This window comes from Dendrobates tinctorius, unplaced genomic scaffold, assembly GCF_039654945.1.
Source record: "Dendrobates tinctorius isolate UK_male_01 unplaced genomic scaffold, ASM3965494v1 ptg000059l, whole genome shotgun sequence".
Classification (NCBI taxonomy): Eukaryota; Metazoa; Chordata; class Amphibia; order Anura; family Dendrobatidae; genus Dendrobates; species Dendrobates tinctorius.
In genome coordinates, this window is record NW_027361727.1 from 22,019,014 (window position 1) to 22,039,463 (window position 20,450).

General features: G+C 45.4%; 1 protein-coding gene across 2 annotated transcripts in view; it reads left to right on the forward strand.

Moving 5' to 3' along the window:
- The first annotated feature begins 1,099 nt into the window (after positions 1–1,099).
- Positions 1,100–20,450, forward strand: part of TSPAN18 (tetraspanin 18) — a 105,094-nt gene continuing 85,743 nt past the window's right edge. The window contains exon 1 of one of the 2 annotated variants that reach the window (XM_073578575.1): positions 1,100–1,502. The gene's annotated coding sequence lies outside the window, so the exon portion shown is untranslated. The remainder of the gene's footprint in view (positions 1,503–20,450) is intronic. The other variant, XM_073578574.1, reaches the window with a different exon arrangement.

Below are 20,450 nucleotides of genomic sequence, written 5' to 3' on the forward strand. Positions count from 1 at the left end.
GGAGTATAATACAGGATGTAACTCAGGATCAGTAATGTAATGTATGTACACAGTGACTGCACCAGCAGAATAGTGAGTGCAGCTCTGGAGTATAATACAGGATGTAACTCAGGATAAGTAATGTAATGTATGTACACAGTGACTGCACCAGCAGAATAGTGAGTGCAGCTCTGGAGTATAATACAGGATGTACAGTAACTCAGGATCAGTAATGTAATGTATGTACACAGTGACTGCACCAGCAGAATAGTGAGTGCAGCTCTGGAGTATAATACAGGATGTAACTCAGGATAAGTAATGTAATGTATGTACACAGTGACTGCACCAGCAGAGTAGTGAGTGCAGCTCTGGAGTATAATACAGGATGTAACTCAGGATCAGTAATGTAATGTATGTACACAGTGACTGCACCAGCAGAATAGTGAGTGCAGCTCTGGGGTATAATACAGGATGTAACTCAGGATCAGTACTGTAATGTATGTACACAGTGACTGCACCAGCAGAGTAGTGAGTGCAGCTCTGGAGTATAATACAGGATGTAACTCAGGATCAGTAATGTAATGTATGTACACAGTGACTGCACCAGCAGAATAGTGAGTGCAGCTCTGGGGTATAATACAGGATGTAACTCAGGATCAGTAATGTAATGTATGTACACAGTGACTGCACCAGCAGAGTAGTGAGTGCAGCTCTGGAGTATAATACAGGATGTAACTCAGGATCAGTAATGTGATGTATGTACACAGTGACTGCACCACCAGAATAGTGAGTGCAGCTCTGGAGTATAATACAGGATGTAACTCAGGATCAGTAATGTAATGTATGTACACAGTGACTGCACCAGCAGAATAGTGAGTGCAGCTCTGGAGTATAATACAGGATGTAACTCAGGATAAGTAATGTAATGTATGTACACAGTGACTGCACCAGCAGAGTAGTGAGTGCAGCTCTGGAGTATAATACAGGATGTAACTCAGGATCAGTAATGACTAGTGACTTTATTCTTAGATTTATCTCTATGCTGTACATGGCCAGAGGGGTTTATGGGCCTCACCTATATTTTAGGCTTGTAGATAGTGGGGTCTCTGGTGGCTCCTGGAGAGTGGTGTGTGGCTGTCACATGTATGGGCTGAGCTCTGCCCACTCCTCCTGTCCCCTCCTCTTGCTGATGGTGATACAGCTGCACGGTGTAATAGCCGGAGACGCTGGTTGTGTTGGATGAGACAGACACGGTATATGTGAGCGCTGCTCCGCGGACCCTAAGGCTGGTGTTACAGCGGCACATGTGGGGGGTCACTGACAACATGTGATCTGCCGCCACCCTGAGCAGAAGACCCTGCACCTCCCTGGATCATAACAACCAGGATCCTGCACTGAAGCCTGGAGGAAACTTTGCCACCAGCTGGACAGACTCCTGCACTGGGCTGAGACTCCCTCGCTCTTCCCCAACTCCTGAAGTGGGATTGATTGCTGCAGAGTGTGCTCCATTCAGCCTGACAGGGGTAAGTCCTCTATTAAACGCTGATCCCTTACTGTATGGACAAGTACTGGGTCACTTTATTAAATGCAGCAGAGCTGAGTTTATCATGTGTCGCCATTCGTTCAGCTCTTATGATCTCACCTAAACTGTAAAGTTTTTTTTTACATAGGACTGCAAGAAAGCCACTCCTTAATAAATTGCTCTTTCTCTAAGTTGGATTGGGGTTAAAAGCATTTTTTTAATATAAAGGACTGTGGCAACTATAACTTCCAAGAGTTTCTGCAGCAGCTTCGTCACTTTAGACTGCTGATGATGAGTCCACCGAGAGATCTCATGTGCAATCACAGACCCTGAGACAGCTGCACCTGGACCAAAGAGCTGGCAATCAGCCCTCTCCCTTTATACCTCTGTGTTCACCATGTTGTATTTACTCTAACACCAATGTTACATTTCTGTAAATATTTATCTTTGATTGCATGTTACCATATCAGGAAAAAAAACCTATACCGTTAAATGTATCAGTGTTGTGCCTTTAATTTAACTCCTTCCTCACCTCCTCTTTTTGCAATCTTGGTAGCAGTGGGGTTAATTGGGATTCCTCCCATTGGTCATGCAGTGTGTCCAGCTGTACATGTAGGTGGCCTGACTCTCTCAAACTTTCCTGCTAGCAGGCAGTGTGTGAAGTTCATTCTGGCTCCTAGTTTAAAAGCCCCTTGTATGGTAAAGTTATACATTGCAGGAGGAGGTGCAGCCATCACACAGCCCCCAGGGTATTATTTTGATGATAAACTGATGTAGCAGCGTTGACTTTGTCATTTATCTATCTGAAGTATACACCCTTTGAGTTTAGATTTTTGCAATAATAAAACCCTAATTAGCAGTCCCATGTAAAATAACACATTATTTTAATCAGACCCAGATTACATCATTATATGCACTGTTTTACATGGGGCTGCACGATGAGATTGTCATATTTATTGAGAGTCTTCTCTGCTACAACTCTAGGTGATATTTTGGTGTGCTATTTACATAGGACTGCAGGTTAGGACTATTTTGACTGTTATATTTCAACTTGGCATGCCAGCCCTAAATAAATGAGTCAGCTTTGCTAGCACTATAGGTGAAGTTTTCGTGTAATGTTATTTTACCTAGGACTGCAGGTCACTACTATTACCTACCCTGAGAGTATAATAGTTACCAGGGTATGTGGCCCCCCAAATAAATTACAAAATCATCTCTTTAACAACTCTAGCTGATAACTGGTGTGTTATTTTACATAGGACTGCAAGTTTCTACTATTACATACTCTAGTTGGTGTTATATATTTGGGATGTGACCACAAATGCTACCACATTACAAAGTCATCTCTTTTACAACTCTAGCTGATATTTGTGTGTTACCTTACTTAGGACTGCAGTTTAGGGTTACTACTATCCTATCTTAATGCTGGAGTTAGACCTAGACAAATAATAAATTAAGATTAACTGATGTGAATATAGACGGTATCTGCATGCGTTATGCTATTTACATAGGACTGTAGATTTGGTTTTCTACTGATATATACTCTGGTTACAACTACTGTGTAGTCAGAGGAGGCAACCGCAATGTCAGCTCTGCTACATCTGTGATATGTGCTTTACATTATACAGAGTGGCAGGTTAAGGTTTCTACTACTTCATCATAACTTGGGGTGCAAGTGACCCTAAATAAATGACACAATCGGCTCTGCTACATCTGCAACCTGCCTGTCTGCACTTTGCGCCTCTAAAGAGTTGTTCACACAACTGCTTTTTTTTTTTTTTTTTTCAGGCAGATTTGGAGACGAGCCTGGAAAAGCGCTGAGAAAACCCTCAAAAGATTCAACATATTGGTTTCTAATTCTATTACTGATGAGCGAGTATACTCGTTGCTCGGGTTTTCCCCAGCATGCTCGAGTGTCTTCCGAGTATTCTGGCGTGCACGGAGATTTAGTTTGTCGCCTCAGCTGCATGATTTCAGGCTGTCTAGCAGCCGCAAATCATGCAGCTGCATCAACAAAAAACTCGGAGGACACCTGAGCATGCTGGGAAAACCCGAGCAACGAGTATACTCGCTCATCACTAGTTTCTATGTCACGATGATTTGCTGGTCACACGTGTTCAGTACCCTGAGTGTCTTTTAACCATCTCACGTTTTCAAAAGACGCCAGGTGGTTAAAAGAAGTGACCGAACCATTCTGCAGGCGTTTTCTGCTTCGATGAGGACCAGGTATATTTTTGACGCTAGTGGTTTCTTCATCGTTGCATGAAGTTAAAAAAAAAACGTGGAAACAATAGAAAAGACGTCCCAAAACATTGAAAAATTCTCAAAGATCCCACCAAAAAACGTCCAAAAAAAAAGGCTTTGGAATCAACCATAAAACTCCTAAAAGAAAGATACTAGAGGTTTACAATACGACAGCGTAAAGGAGCGTTTCCTGAAGTGTCTTCCATGTGAAGAAAGTCCGATTTTGGTCCCCCTGAAAAAGACGACGTGTGCATGGACTGAACCCTAATACTTGTTCCATTCCATACATAGAGGGCTGTAACATCCTCAAAGTGCAAAAAGCTACAAAACTGTCACTAGCCCTGGAGATATCCCTGGCATTATAGGTCACTATACAGGGATTATTGTATGAATTTTTGTTTATTCTCTCCTGTGTGTAGAGTACAGGGTAAATTATAGCAAAAACGTTAGTTACTCAACAAGTTGCTCAAGGTTCATGTATCCGTTTCGTACTGGGCAACGAGTCGTCTATCCAGAGACTCCCATCATCATCCTCTGACTGAGCCTTGGTGCTGGTGACAGTGTGTAGCTGTGGATACATATTGTATATGACGGTATTTTTTGGCATCGTTGCTGTCTTGGAAACCTCCAGCGAGACTCATGTGACAACAGTGGGCTTTTCTCATTTCCTAGATGATTTTGATGACCGAGAAAAATAGATTCGGTTTAAGCCGCAGTAATAAATGGTGAAAATGTAGAACTTGAAATGAGAGGAATGTTCTGTTTCCTATATACATTCCTCACTATTGTCAACATTTCCATATTCTGCAAGAGAATAGAATTTGGTCTCTAATTGTTGCAGTATGATTGGAGCTGCAGTCCTGCAACTATTAGTGACAACGACATCATAGATTGTACTGGACCAGCAAAGGGGAAACTGGGGCTGAGCGCTGGGACCCTCGCTGATCCTGAGAATGAGTGTTACAGATATGGTTTCCAGTTAATCGTTTGCTCAGATTTCCCATTTTCCTGTTTTCGCTGTGCACTTGTCTTGGGTAAATATTTATATAACCATGTGACAATATCTTTGCTGCAGGATTCTGTCTTGTCTGCCATTGTGTAAACTTCCATTATTCCTTTCATCTCCACCCAACACTAAAATGTGAAATTCTTTATAAAATACAATAACATGGTATGTCATGGCCCCTTCATGAGGCAGTAGCGTGACCATGGCCAGGGGTTTGGTGTCACACAGTGTATGGTGTCATTATGGGTGTGATCAGGAAAGTGTAGATTAAGAAGGAAAAAATACATTCCCCTATGACTGAGGTATAAGATCTAGAGGCAGGAACCAGCACAGTTACAACCCAAGAGAATGCATGCCATAGAGACAGGGATCGGGATGGGCCCAGACCAAGAGCATGCCATAGAGACAGGAACCAGGATGTGCCAAGAGCATGCCATAGAGACAGGAACCAGGATGGGCACAGGCCAAGAAGGTATCATAGAGACAGGAATCAGGATGGGCACAGACCAAGAATGTGCCATAGAGACAGGAATCAGCATGGGCACAGACCAAGAGCGTGCCATAGAGACAGGAACCAGGATGGGCACAGACCAAGAGCGTGCCATAGAGACAGGAACCAGGATGGGCACAGACCAAGAGTGTGCCATAGAGACAGGAACCAGGATGGGCACAGACCAAGAGTGTGCCATAGAGACAGGAACCAGGATGGGCACAGAACAAGAGCGTGCCATAGAGACAGGAACCGGGACGGGTCAAGAGCGTGTCATAGTGACAGGAACCGGGATGGGTTAAGAGCATGCCATAGAGACAGGAACCAGGATGGGTCCAGACCAAGAGTGTGCCATAGAGACAGGAACCAGGATGGGCCAAGAGTGTGCCATAGAGACAGGAACCAGGATGGGCCAAGAGTGTGCCATAGAGACAGGAACCGGGATGGGTCCAGACCAAGAGCATGCCATAGAGGCATGAATCAGGATGGGTCCAGACCAAGAGCGTGCCATAGAGACAGGAACCAATATGGGCCAAGAGAATGCCATGGAAATAGGGTCAGGATGGGCACAGACCAAGAATGTGCCATAGAGACAGGAATCAGCATGGGCACAGACCAAGAGCGTGCCATAGAGATAGGAACCAGGATGGGCACAGACCAAGAGCGTGCCATAGAGACAGGAACCAGGATGGGCACAGACCAAGAGCGTGCCATAGAGACAGGAACCAGGATGGGCACAGACCAAGAGCGTGCCACAGAGACAGGAACCAGGATGTGCCCAGACCAAGAGCGTGCCATAGAGACAGGAACCAGGATGGGTCCAGACCAAGAGTGTGCCATAGAGACAGGAACCAGGATGGGCCAAGAGTATGCCATAGAGACAGGAACCGGGATGGGTCTAGACCAAGAGCATGCCATAGAGGCATGAATCAGGATGGGTCCAGACCAAGAGCGTGCCATAGTGACAGGAACCAATATAGGCCAAGAGCATGCCATAGAGAGAGGGTCAGGATGGACACAGACCAAGAATGTGCCATAGAGACAGGAATCAGCATAGGCACAGACCAAGAGCGTGCCATAGAGACAGGAACCAGGATGGGCACAGACCAAGAGCGTGCCATAGAGACAGGAACCAGGATGGGCACAGACCAAGAGCGTGCCATAGAGACAGGAACCGGGATGGGTCCAGACCAAGAGCGTGCCATAGAGACAGGAATCGGGATGGGTCCAGACCAAGAGCGTGCCATAGAGACAGGAATCGGGATGGGTCCAGACCAAGAGCGTGCCATAGAGACAGGAATCGGGATGGGTCCAGACCAAGAGCGTGCCATAGAGACAGGAATCAGGATGGGTCCAGACCAAGAGCGTGCCATAGAGACAGGAATCAGGATGGGTCCAGACCAAGAGCGTGCCATAGAGACAGGAATCGGGATGGGTCCAGACCAAGAGCGTGCCATAGAGACAGGAATCGGGATGGGTCCAGACCAAGAGCATGCCATAGAGGCATGAATCAAGATGGGTCCAGACCAAGAGCGTGCCATAGAGACAGGAACCAATATGGGCCAAGAGCATGCCATAGAGATAGGGTCAGGATGGGCACAGACCAAGAATGTGCCATAGAGACAGGAATCAGCATGGGCACAGACCAACAGCGTGCCATAGAGACAGGAACCAGGATGGGCACAGACCAAGAGCGTGCCATAGAGACAGGAACCAGGATGGGCACAGACCAAGAGTGTGCCATAGAGACAGGAACCAGGATGGGCACAGACCAAGAGTGTGCCATAGAGACAGGAACCAGGATGGGCACAGAACAAGAGCGTGCCATAGAGACAGGAACCGGGACGGGTCAAGAGCGTGTCATAGTGACAGGAACCGGGATGGGTTAAGAGCATGCCATAGAGACAGGAACCAGGATGGGCCAAGAGTGTGCCATAGAGACAGGAACCGGGATGGGTCCAGACCAAGAGCATGCCATAGAGGCATGAATCAGGATGGGTCCAGACCAAGAGCGTGCCATAGAGACAGGAACCAATATGGGCCAAGAGCATGCCATGGAAATAGGGTCAGGATGGGCACAGACCAAGAATGTGCCATAGAGACAGGAATCAGCATGGGCACAGACCAAGAGCGTGCCATAGAGATAGGAACCAGGATGGGCACAGACCAAGAGCGTGCCATAGAGACAGGAACCAGGATGGGCACAGACCAAGAGCGTGCCACAGAGACAGGAACCAGGATGTGCCCAGACCAAGAGCGTGCCATAGAGACAGGAACCAGGATGGGTCCAGACCAAGAGTGTGCCATAGAGACAGGAACCAGGATGGGCCAAGAGTATGCCATAGAGACAGGAACCGGGATGGGTCCAGACCAAGAGCATGCCATAGAGGCATGAATCAGGATGGGTCCAGACCAAGAGCGTGCCATAGTGACAGGAACCAATATAGGCCAAGAGCATGCCATAGAGACAGGAACCAGGATGGGCACAGACCAAGAGCGTGCCATAGAGACAGGAACCAGGATGGGCACAGACCAAGAGCGTGCCATAGAGACAGGAACCAGGATGGGCACAGACCAAGAGCGTGCCATAGAGACAGGAACCAGGATGGGCACAGACCAAGAGCGTGCCATAGAGACAGGAACCAGGATGGGCACAGACCAAGAGCGTGCCATAGAGACAGGAACCAGGATGGGCACAGACCAAGAGCGTGCCATAGAGACAGGAACCAGGATGGGCACAGACCAAGAGCGTGCCATAGAGACAGGAACCAGGATGGGCACAGACCAAGAGCGTGCCATAGAGACAGGAACCAGGATGGGCACAGACCAAGAGCGTGCCATAGAGACAGGAACCAGGATGGGCACAGACCAAGAGCGTGCCATAGAGACAGGAACCAGGATGGGCACAGACCAAGAGCGTGCCATAGAGATAGGGGTCAGGATGGGCCCAGACCAAGAATGTGCCATAGAGACAGGAATCAGCATAGGCACAGGCCAAGAGCGTGCCATAGAGACAGGAACCAGGATGGGCCCAGACCAAGAACATGCCATAGAGATAGGGGTCAGGATGTGCACAGACCAAGAATGTGCCATAGAGACAGGAATCAGCATGGGCACAGACCAAGGGCGTGCCATAGAGACAGGAATAAGAATGGTAAAACCCAAACTGTGCATAACAGAGAGTCAGGAATTGGCATGGGCACAACCCAGGACTGACATAATATTGGTGCAACCTGTACTGCCGCATAGAGGCTGAAGACGTAAGGAGGCCACTTTCATCTCCAAAGCAGGTGGAATTTTTCATTATAAGTCATTGAACTGCAAAGGGCCCATATATAGTTCTTGTACATGGGCCTCTTCCCTCTGTGTCTGACAGTGGGCACAACCCAGCAGCATGTATACCATAAAGGCAGGAACTAGGGTGGGCACAACCCGAGGGCATACGTGCCATAATGGCAGTTCATACAACTACAGTCAGGCTCCATTTCAGGTTGGTCTGGTTCCTATTCTATGTGGCGACACCCGGCACCGGGATGTGCCATTCTTCTCAAGTGCTACATTATTGGCAAACGCGTAGATGGAAGCTTAGATGGGCACCTGGAGCACCCGTATCTGGTGGATCGGATCATAGCACCCGAAATTGGCCTCTTCATGTTTGAGGCTCTCTACCCTCTATGGCGCTGGCACAACTTTATGATATACCACCTGCCCATTCCCAGTCTAAGTCTGTACTACTCTTGCTTCATGGGCGGACATATCATTGGTGCTACCAGGGCCCCTAGAGGAAAGGGGGCCCCATTTCCACACCCAGTGTTCTTGCACAGGGATCCCGTTCTGCCAGTGTCTTGGACATGGCTATACAGAGCGGAGGGTGACAGTCTCCCTTTGGCACTGGTGCCCAAAATGCCCTTCTGTCACGTATGAAGCTACCAGTTTTATTAGTGACGCGTGTCGTGTAAGGAGCCTTTTTGACATATTTTGCACTTTATCCTACTCATTCTCATCGTCCTTGCTGATCTTGCGACCCTTTTAGTTATCGGTTGAGGTCGGTGGGCCCCATGCAATGTTTCCTTGACCCATCCGCTGCTGGATTCCCCTTTGCTTTGGATTATCCCTTCTATGATGGAACATGAAGACTGCAGATTGTAACAATGTATCACTTGTGTAACCAGAAGACTAAAATATCTCTTAATTAGTATCCATCTCGTGTCTGAGCCTGGTGAGTGAGGATGATGGGGGTTTCTCTGGCCATTTTCCCATGTGGACGTCTCCCGGACCCATTCTTCTCCTGACTTCGCCTCCTTTTCCCTGTGGCGCAGGCTTGTTTCCCAGCCGGTGTCATTGAGTCTCCTGTTCCCAGGCTCCTCCGGCCGAGCGCTCCAGGCCTGTCTCATTTATTTTCCAATACAAAGTAAGAGACACAGATTGGTGTAATCTGTGTATTATCCTTCGGGCCGAGGTGCCCGGGCAGCGGGCGTCTAATGCAGCATGAAACTACAAGTAATAAAAGAGAATATTTGTTTCCTTCTCTCTCCATTATACTGGATTCAGTATGGGGAAACGTAGGGTAAAGCGCCATCTGCCCCCCACCTCACCGCCCATCAGCTCTCTGCCCCCAGAATGTTAATGAACCCTGTGTCTAACCTTGTGCTTCCTTCCCAGCAAACATCACAACCCAGGCTGGTATCCCAGTAACCCACCTAATGCCGAAGCCCCGCAGACAAGACAAAATGTCACGGTAATCCAAAACTACAAGTTTCAATAACAATTGGCACTGATGGAGAATTTAAAGGGCAGTTACCCTTGGAGTTGATCTTGACATCAGTGACACATCAGATAGTCCTAAACTAATTGGTTAACTTTTTTCATTGTTTTTACACTCTGAATACCCTTCCCATGACTGATTTCACAGTCTATTTACAGTGGGAGGAGCTTTTTTCTGTGCTCATTATCTCCCCCTGCTGTACATTATATGAATCGCAGGCAGAATAACAGTCACATCCAGCTCCTGCCACACTGACGGTAGTGACACCCAGAGCCCCCTATTACCGGTATAATGACAGCCAAAGCTTTTCCACTGAGATCACACCAAGGCCGTATGCCAAGCTCCAGGGTCTCCGATCTTACCCCATTCAGATCTGCTCCTCTGTGCCGGGCTACATACACGAGTCCCCATCTAGAGATCTGCTCTTAATAGCTGTCTGTTACACCTAGAGCTAACGCACCAAACTGGCAGACAGTCACGAGCCAGACATCACGGGCCCAAGAGCCACATGTGGCTCTCAAGCTACAGGTTGGGGATTTATGCTGTTAGGTAGGCATTAGGTAGCGTTCACACAGGCAGTGCAGTTTTGGTCCAAACGTGCAGTTTTGTTTTTTTTATAAAACCTTCAAAGGATTCAAAACAAAAAAAAACAGCCTCTTCTGGGCATAAAGGTATCACCACAAATAATTCAGCAGGCTCATCCAAACAGATTACAGTATTTTTTACCTGAGCAAACTTCATACACGGAAGAGGTATAATCCCACCAATCTCTATCAATTCCAGCACCAAACAAGTGTTCACCTCCATACACACTGAACAAGCTGCAGCTCCAACACACAGACTGCTCAGCTTTCCTAGCTGACCCATGCAGTCTCCATTCAGAGAGACCAGCGTCTCTCTCCCAGCTATAGCTCCCATTTTGGCTGGTCACTCACCAGCAGCACACTTGACTCAGCCTCATCCAGCAGAGTGACACCCCCCCACTAGTGAACACAGACAGACCCTGGTGCTTATTAAAAAAAAAAAGCCAGGTGCATCCAGGTCTAGAACAATAGGATGTGTTGTTCATGTGTCCCCGCTGGATTATAGAACATGGCCCTGGGTTTCTCGCATGTTTCTCCTTGATTGAAGCTGAGGGACAGATAAGAGAGCAGCCTCCATAGCTCCGTACAGATGGCCAATGTGTCCTGCTCATGAGTCCGGCGTATATAGGCCACAACCAATAGGGCATACATATAATAATGTTAAATGGGATCTACAGATTTGAAACTTTATTGCTTCAAAGTACAGAACATAAAAGAGGAAACAATTTTGCAAATAGCGTTGATTAAAAATATTATTCTACCATCTTGTGTGCACAGCTCTTATGCCGAACTATGTGTTACCGGCTGCCTCGTGTAGTCTGATCCTGCAGTGATGCATCAATTCTCTCCGTTTCTTCTTCTCCTAAATGCGTTGGAGATGTATTAAAAGGGATGCAAAAGTATGTACACCCCACCCAAGACATGCACATTAATGGACACCCGACCAGAGCCCTGCAAGTTGTCCTACCTGCCGGCATCCAATCACCCTTTCCGATTAGTAGGACGGTACGACGTCACTCTGGACCTACTACTCAGAAGAGGCGCCTGGGATGCCGATCGGAGGGTTCTGGTCTGGCGGCCAGGACTGCTGACGTGACCGGTGGACTAGGCTCTTGCCAATCTTCTGGCTGAACTCTAATATGCACTCGTATAGGACTGGACGGGCTTCTTGACTTCTAAAATAAGCTGCAGTCGTGATAACTACATAATTTGTAGCTTGTGACTTATGTGGTCATAATTATAGGATACAGCAACTATGTCGCCATGTAAACGTGGCCGTCTGCATAGCCAGATCCTTTATTTTTACCCTAGACCTCCCCCGACCTGTGTAGATGAGAGTGAACCCTTGGGACCCTTGGCTTCTTTTCTGCATCCAGGTGTCAAAGGCGGCGAAACCTCACCTGTGGGATGGGGAGATTGACAATAATACCTGGCGACAGGTGCGCGGGAAGTAAACACGCTGGTTACTTGTTACATCGTCGCAGTCTTAGCGGTTGATGGAGTGGTCATGTAGTGCACCTTGGATGGTCGAGCGTTAGATATTCGTGAACTGCTTATTTGGGTATATGCAAGGACCTGTATGATAGCCCATGGGCGGACATTTCATTGGTGCAAAGGGGGTAAGAGTGCAAGGGGGTCAATACCACCTCTAACCCAGGCGGAATAGTGCATTGTGATGAGATATTGGGCTGCAAAGGGCCCATATACTGTTCTTGCACAGGGGCCCTCCCTTTACTGTGTCAGTGTGGAAGCCTGTTGGGTAAATGGAGGGCCCATGTAGCCTGGGGGGCCCATGTATCTATTGGAGCTTATGGACTTTAATAGAGAGGGAACCCCCATAATAATCAGGGGAGAAAGCCAATACATGATCATTCTAATGGGCACCTTGCATATCAGCCATTGGTAAAAGTTGGGGGTTTATGCTAAAAAAAACACTCTTGGACTTTTCATAGGTGCGTATGGAGTGGCGTTAACTTGTCCCAAGTTTTGGTACAAATGTCAATAAATTTGCAATCAATGGGGTTCTTAACAGCAGGATCTCCCACTGACGCCATGCTGCAGAATCCAAGGGTGTTGTCCATTCTGGACCTCTCCCAATGGAGAAATGGGCAATATGGCTGTCATTTTTTTTAATGTCTAAGGATGGCGCCATAACTAAACTCCATGTAAGCTATTCGCCTCTAGGTGAAATGTAACACTGGGTATAAATCTACAATTGCCGCCCTCTGTCAGGGACACACCGCCTTGTAATCATCTGCACACATGTCCCTAGATGGTTAATAGCAGGGTTGCCACCCATGGTGACAGGTTTATGCGCCCAGGGCCCATTGCGCTCTGCCAAATGTAGCGGTAATCTGTGGAGCCCTGTAATAGAAGGCTATGGAGCAGCAGCTGTCAATCAAGCAGCAGCCAGTGATGTGCAACCTGTGCAGAGTCCTTGTATCTACAGAGACACATTGTGACAAAACCGTCTGCAGCTTTCCAATATTCAGCATGTAGCCATTGCTGGATTTCTGTTTGCTGTCAGTGAATGGCAGTCACTGGGATACACTGAATTTGCTGTCAGACTGAGAAGACAAATCCATCTGATACTGATAACAATTGTGTGATGAAACCTGTATCCAGCCCTGAATCCGGGCTCATAGACTTTATTTGTACAAAAAAGCAAAATGTTAGGGAAAGAGCAATTTGTTCTGTTGAAGTTTTCAGGTCAGATATTCTTGTCAAATTGGTTTATTATGTAGTATTATAATTAAAGGGGTCATGAAGACTTAAAATATTGATGGACATCAATATTACATATTTGGGGGTCCGACACCTGGTGCCCGATCCGATACTGATGACCTATTCTATGTGTTGGTCATTCATGTATTATGACCAGAAAACACCTTTCAATTATCTACTTAACACTTTCCTCCAGTCTAACAGATTGTATAATAATCTTTTCTTTTAGGAGATTAAGTATCTATCCAATTGGCCATAATCTTTCTTTGCACTGATCACATACTAATGTTCCTTGTAGATGTCTGATTTTGTGTGTAGGAGCAGTATTATAGTAGTTATATTCTTGTACGTAGGGGGCAGTATTATAGTAGTTATATTCTTGTACATAGGGGCAGTATTATAGTAGTTATATTCTTGTACATAGGGGGCAGTATTATAGTAGTTATATTCTTGTACATAGGGACAGTATTATAGTAGTTATATTCTTGTATATAGGGGCAGTATTATAGTAGTTATATTCTTGTACATACGAGCAGTATTATAGTAGTTATATTCTTGTACATAGGAGCAGTATTATAGTAGATATATTCTTGTACATACGAGCAGTATTATAGTAGTTATATTCTTGTACATACGAGCAGTATTATAGTAGTTATATTCTTGTACATAGGGGGCAGTATTATAGTAGTTATATTCTTATACATAGGGGCAGTATTATAGTAGTTATATTCTTGGACGTAGGAGCAGTATTATAGTAGTTATATTCTTGTACATAGGGGCAGTATTATAGTAGTTATATTCTTGTACATGGGGGCAGTATTATAGTAGTTATATTCTTGTACATAGGGGCAGTATTATAGTAGTTATATTCTTGTACATAGGGGCAGTATTATAGTAGTTATATTCTTGTACATAGGGGGCAGTATTATAGTAGTTATATTCTTGTACATAGGGGGCAGTATTATAGTAGTTATATTCTTGTACATAGGAGCAGTATTATAGTAGTTATATTCTTGTACATAGGGGGCAGTATTATAGTAGTTATATTCTTGTACATAGGGGGCAGTATTATAAATGTGAGCTCTGTGCAGTTGGAGCAGTCCTTGTTGCACCCTGGAGTGAGTTACAGTATTTTTGTACAGGGATTTGTGGAACATTCCTGGGAGATGTAAGAATCTGCTTTTTCTTATCACTTGTCAGAACGACCTAGAACATGGGTCTGGATGATGTCTGAATTTTATGCTCTGAGCTCTCTGGATTAATGGGTATTAGGATCATTTGCGATTTCACGCCCCACATGTTACCGCGTGATAGGTGCCTCCAATCTCCCGGCTGTCCTGCCCGATTCAGAGCTGCTGACAGATGAAACGTGAGAATGTCCTGCGAATTCTGTAAAATCCATGAACCAGCATGATACATTAGCCTTTTTACTAATAGGAAATATCATTACACGGAGATAACAAGACACATATGTGGAGCTCGGAGTCAAAAACCTACAATTATAGTATAGGGCTGCTTATGTAGCTCATGTTGTGCTCACCCAGCTTTCCCAGAGCCCTGAATGCAGTTGGAATATCTGTGGTGGCTAAAGGTATACACACTAGAAATTCTTCCCATGTAGCCGCTATAGGGGCCCATCCCTGGCCTTTATGTTTTTTTGCCATAATGGGGCCCGGTTGGATCTTTTATTGGGTCCTTCTCTTTTTGGAGAGCTGTGTAGAGGAGGACACATTGGTTATAAGACTATTTTTTTTTTTTTTTTTTTTTCAAAACTGGCTTTTTTTTTTTTTTTGCTTTGTGACAAATTGAAGGACATTAATGAGTCTGTAAGGAATAAACCCTAAGGGGATCCTTGTAACAATGCGATCCTACACATACACGTGCCGCCATTGCCCAGGGATTGATTCGCTTAAGGTCGGGATCCTTATAAAGTACCAGGATTTGCATTCAATAATAAGTGGGGGATTTGTAGCTGTAATGAAGAAGTTTAGAATAATCAGTCCAGTTAAGCCCCCAGCGCCCCTTTCAGAAACCTCCTCATCCTCCGCACCGCGCTGCAGCATCACTCCTGAAACTCTATACCGATCCTGGGACTCCGGCGGCTCCGTCCACTCTGGGAATTGAATCGTCTTTCAGCAGGGTCTACATGTTATTACTGGATTTTAACTCTATCTCACAAAACCCTTTTCTCTTTTTTTTATTTTTTTTGACGCGTTTTGCATTTTAATGGCGTTTGCCTTTTAAAGTTTACAATTTTTTTCAACTTTAATATATATATTTTTTGTTTATATTTGGAAATTGCTTAATAATGGCATCGGAATTGATTGTGAACTAATTTCTGGAGGAAGTTTGGCATTTTTTTGGATCAGGGTTAAAACAAATTTTTTATTTATTTTTTTTTTGGGACAGGTGGCCACCTTAACAGCAGCATGGAGGATCCCATCCAATCTTTACAGATTGTTACTCAAACCTGGCCATACACACACACACCCGAGTGCTCAGGTTGGCTGAGCATCCATGTTTTTTCATGGCAGCAGTTTATTTCCGCTGAAATAAAGGGATCAAGAGTTGAAATTTCATCTGCCACATCCTTCTATCCCCCCAACAACATCTGGTGGGGGAGAGTTGGAACCCCCCCCCATACATGTCAGTCCGTCTGCCGCTCGCGCCAAAGTATCCAATAAGGGCTGAATATTAGCTTACCCAACTCTTCCTCACTCTCGGCCTATCAGAAGTGCTGAGAAGAGTCACATGACTCACAACCGTGAAAAGCACTTTGGCTTAGGAGTCTGGGAGGCGGGGCTGTAATGTTCAGGCCCTTTTACTGACTTCATGTAACACTACGTTCACATGTTGTGGTTTTGATGCCTTTTTTTTTTTCCAAAGGAAAAACCTGCTTTCTTGGCAGTAAGAAAATTACCTCCAAAAAAGCAGGTTTTGCTTAGGGTTAGTTTTTTGTTGCATTTTTTTTTTTGCAGCGTTTTTGACATGCTCTGTTCTGCAAAAAAAACAAGATATTCCACAAGATATGGAGGACAAAAAAAAACAGGCTGTGTGCATGAGATTTCTGACATCTCATATACTTTGCTCATACTGTATAACGCAGCTGAAAAAATTTGCATTAAAAAACCACTGAAAAAAAATGCAACGTGAGAACATAGCTTTAGATTGTTTTACCATTACATGTACACCCGCTGGCTTAGTTTTTTTTCCTCAACTTTCCTTTCTCTTAAAGGGGTTGCTCAGGCTTGGGGCCAAGTCTGCAGTTGCTCTGAGACTGCAGACTTGCGAATCCTCAAAGCACGTAGTGTGCGCACTGTCAGGATTCTCCGAGGCGGGTGATCATGTGACCATAAGTACGGTATCGGATTTGCATACTTCCTGCCACATTCAGACTAGTTGTCTGTCCTTGCTCCATTCACTTGCATTGAGCGAGACCACATCTAGTTGGCATGTGACTGCATGTGTACAAATCGCATGTTTGTGGTCGTGCTGCCGGCGCTGGCACCGGAGAGTCCTGACAGCGTGCACACTGCGAGCTGTGATGATTCACGAGTATGCAATCTCGTAGTGTCTGCAGACTTGAACACCAAACCTAGACAATCCCTTTAAGCTACTTATTTGACTATGATGGGATAGAAAATATTTTACCAGATATGCCCCTCTCATTTCCCAACTGCTCAGACACATTAGAAAACCTGAAAAGCATCATATAACCCATTTCTTCAGAGTCTGGCGGGCAGGGACGTCTTCTGGCCATTTAAAGGGCACAGTGCTGGTAAATATAACTGCACCTTCAGGTTACTGCTCCGAAGAAGATGCTGTCATGTAAGTACATGAGGAATAACATTACTTCTGGACACATCCTACATTTCTAGCAATCATTCCCCCCCCGTGCATAGACTCCCCAGCTTTGCATATTTCTGCTGTCTCCCTCCAGCTTCTCCTCCTTCCTTCTCCATAGACTTTTATAGGCAGCTGGTGTAATGTGATCCCTCGCTGCTATCAGACACAGTTTATGAGAGTGAGTGATTAGAACAGAAGATGAGAAGTGACTGTTAAGTGGAGAAAGAAGCACTTTTCTCCAATAAGATGTTACTATCAGTTTTTGGAATGTTGATTTCTGAAAACCAAAATAAATAACTTTTGTAACTATTTAACCTTTTTATCCAGGAGCCCTAAACCGAAGGAAACTGTTCAGATGGAAGGTCCTTGGTTAGGGCCGTAGCTTCGAGGCTGCAATTGGTGTGGGTTCCAGGATAAGGGGGCTCTAACAATCCAAGGTATTGAGAAATTATGTATTTGCCCCTATTTAAAGAAACCTCCTTTGTCCCCAGGGTCTAGGAACTAGCGTTTTCCCCCATTCCGTATCATCCTACTTATACATTAGGGTGGAAACACAATATAGAATGATCTAATGGCCAATGATTCTTCTGGCTAATATAGAGGGGCACTTCATATTGGTTCCTGCGCCCAAATCTGGAGAAACATACTAAAATTGCAAGTTTCCTAGGCGGAGTTCTATGAATTTTTCCTCCCCCCCCACCCATATGTGGATGCACTATCCCTTTAAATTTCGGTCTCTGGGCAGTAAAGTAGGGGATGCAGAGCTTGCAGTCTCATCTGGTGCCCAATGGCCCCTCGGCCGCATAGGAGGGCGCTTGGTTATAATGGCACATGTGGGGTAGAGATTTTCAGATTTTTGCATTGGGGCTCAGGAGATTAAAGTTCACCGTAAACTTTCCCATCTGTGCCGAGTATTCAGCCAGGCAGCATCTTCTTCCCTGATTAATATTTATTAATATTGATACTGGTGTTCTCCGTATCCCCATCACTCGGGGAACTGACGTCTATTAGCGCTGCAGACTTTTTCCAGATATTTCTTGCAATTAACGTTACTTTCCATCTTGGCATTCAAATAAATAGCGATTAAAATATTAAAAGCTAAAGATCCTGCCGCCAGCTCTTAATAATGAAATTATGTGCTGCGCCAAGGCTTCAAATTGGATACAGAGTTACTAATCCCTGCCAAGTCGCTCGGTGGTGCAGGTGGCAGGATAAATTGGCGGGCACACCTGGGGGGGCCGGGATCAGACCCCACCGGGGAGATGCGCCTGTGTGAGCGTGCATCCTGTTTATCTGCACTGCGGGCTGGATGATGGACAGGTCTGATGTCTTTCATGTCAGCGCAGGATCCCTAAGGCTCGGTTCTGGCACTACAGGATACATCCACCCTCGATAGGGAACGCTGTATAAACATCAAAGTGGAGCCGGAGGTTCTGGGGTTAACTATCTGCTGCAATGATGAACTTGGAGCTGTCTACAATGGAGGAAGATGTAGCAGAGCTGAATGTGTTCTGCCTGCGGACAGAGCTGAGAATCGGACGAATGCCATTGGTCGACCTACAGTATACTCATATGTAGGGTTCCGGGGAACAATGTAGCAGTGCTGAGTTTATGTGCCAATGCATTACCAGTGCCAACCATTCGGTTAGTGTTATGGCATTTGCCATTTGTAGTGGTTGGCACAAGCGGCTGGACAGATGGGGCCCATTGGACTTGGAGCAAGGGGCTTGTGATTTGAAAAGATGGCGCAGGTGGGATGGTTGTGGCACGGTGGTTGTCTTGATGCCCCCCGCCTTTTATATAGAGGAGGTGCTTCTTGTTACTAGCGAGCACTTGTGCTTCCCTGTAGCTAAGGATTATGCCCACCAGCGGACCTGATGTCTAGAGTTTCATACGGAGGTAAAAAAAATAACATAGAAAGAATTTACCATGCCCCAGTCTCGAGCAAGGTGCAACCCCATCCATAAACTTGGGTTGTCCATGCGTCAGAAAATGAAATGTGTCCGATGGAGCAGAGCCGATGTTTTGAAATCTGAATTCGCCAGCCTTACAGAATTTTTACCCAAAATTTGATTCTCTGTGAATTGCGAATGTCAAGAAAAGACGGATGTGTAACACCCTGAGGACTCCTAGGACTGTATCTCGCCCCTTTTTTTTTTAAACTTTTATAATCTGTCGTAAAACACTTTTGAAAAATCGCAACCTTTTAGCCGTCATATGAGGTCGTGCAAGAATGTTGCAACTCTTGGCATTTTCACCCAGATTTGGCCAGGTCTGCGGTGGGGTGGGACTTGGGATTAATTTCATGATATTCTGTCTCGTACTCTATGCCACAAATCTTACATTTGTGGGGAGGTGCACGCTACTTTAAGACAAGCCTGATTCATTAAGAAGCATGTCTATTAATGATTCAGGCACATGTGACTCCGCTATGAAAGTTCACCCTTAATTAATCTGGTCCAATGTGTACATTTTCTTCATTGTTTTATGGCTCTCTCTTCCTTTTTCAATGGCAGTCTTCTCACTATAGAGATTGACCACAAGATGGCTGCTGCATTCCCTGCCTTGGCTTTTATACAGGCTTTGATAGCCAATCAGGAGAGACTATGCTATACCATGTGATTTGATAGCTGTAAGGCATTATCAGAAACCTTGCTTGATAAAACCCAGGTTCATGTGATCTCTCTCTGGCTGATGCAAAACTTTAGCAATAATATAAAACGGTGGTGTGCATTTTTGGTGATTTGCAAACGGCGAATTTGTTCAAATTGGGCTCCTAAAAATTCACATTGGATCGATTTGCTCATCTCTAGTGTCAGATGTGAATGGAAATAGTTTTCAGCTATAATATAGTAAATTAGCTGAGCTTCTTTCCCCATTTTTGTAAACTTTTAGAAAAGTGATGACCAAAAGTGCAACAAGTTGCAACATTCCACTGTTTTACCTTTCTGCATGGTTCACTTTGGACAACAATTTTGTCTGTTTCGCGCCATTATTAAATCTGCTGTGTCTCATGTTTCACCAGTTTCCTTTGCAAAGTGTCTACTAAGGCGAAAAAGTGTCCAAATCGGATAATACTGGAGGCGAACCATATTTTTGCCTTTTCTTGGTGCAGTACAAGCCTAAGCTGGCCTTAATATATTTGCCCCATTTGAATTTTACTTTTGGATACAATGTGCAGAAAGTTACTATGTAACCGAGTGAAGAAGAGGCCAAGGACCAGCTATCAACAAAGGAATAAGCTGGCCAAGAACAATGCTGATGTTGTCATATAATGGAGGGGAAACCCT